The sequence below is a fragment of the Diabrotica virgifera genome, chromosome 6, assembly GCF_917563875.1.
Source record: "Diabrotica virgifera virgifera chromosome 6, PGI_DIABVI_V3a".
In the NCBI taxonomy this organism is placed as follows: domain Eukaryota; kingdom Metazoa; phylum Arthropoda; class Insecta; order Coleoptera; family Chrysomelidae; genus Diabrotica; species Diabrotica virgifera.
In genome coordinates, this window is record NC_065448.1 from 152,615,783 (window position 1) to 152,616,550 (window position 768).

Consider the following 768-nt stretch of genomic DNA (forward strand, 5'->3'; position numbering starts at 1 on the left):
AATTTGCAACCTGGCTGCTTAAGTGTCCCGACAAAACCTTATTTCTTTGGACTATGTATTTCGATAACGACTTCCGAAGTGAAAGTCGAAACTTCAATGAATTTCATCTTTAACTTTAATTGTGGCTTACTTCCCAATAAAATAATAAATTATTTTTCTATCTATTTAATCAGCCCTAAACAACTAAACCAAACATCCATGCATAATGCATGGATATCGGCCTCCTCTTCCTTCTTCCATGCCTCTCTATCTAAGTACCTAATAAATTATACAACAAAATTATTACAATTTGTTGCTAATGATAATAATTATATAATTATCTCACATATTTTTGTTATCATTTTTAAAGTATTTGTTTAATCTATTTATTATGTTATTTAAATTATTTTGAGGAATGTATGTTTTCGTTTGATATTTGCGAAACTCATTTCTACGTAGACGCGTCGTTAGGCATGACGAGGTGGCCGAGTGGTTAAGGCGTTGGACTGCTAATCCAATGGGCTCTGCCCGCGTGGGTTCGAATCCCATCCTCGTCGAAACTTTTTCTTTTTTTTTTAATTTTTTTTCGAAGATTTTGCTTTTTGTCGTGTTTGCTTGAGATTTAATTACAGTATCATTGCTTATATCTTCCAGGGAAAAATTTAAAATATTTACAAATCCATTTTTATTAGTATGTAGATGTTATTCATGAACTTCCTATATTATACGCTTTAATAATAATTATCTAAATCGTGCACGATATGTAAAAACTGCAGAAAAGGTATTGAA

General features: G+C 31.2%; 1 non-coding gene across 1 annotated transcript; it reads left to right on the forward strand.

Annotated features, from left to right (window-relative positions):
• Nucleotides 1–454: 454 nt before the first annotated feature.
• On the forward strand, nucleotides 455–536 carry Trnas-gcu (transfer RNA serine (anticodon GCU)). Its single transcript has one exon. It is a non-coding gene; the product is annotated as a tRNA-Ser (tRNA).
• The last annotated feature ends 232 nt before the right edge of the window (nucleotides 537–768 follow it).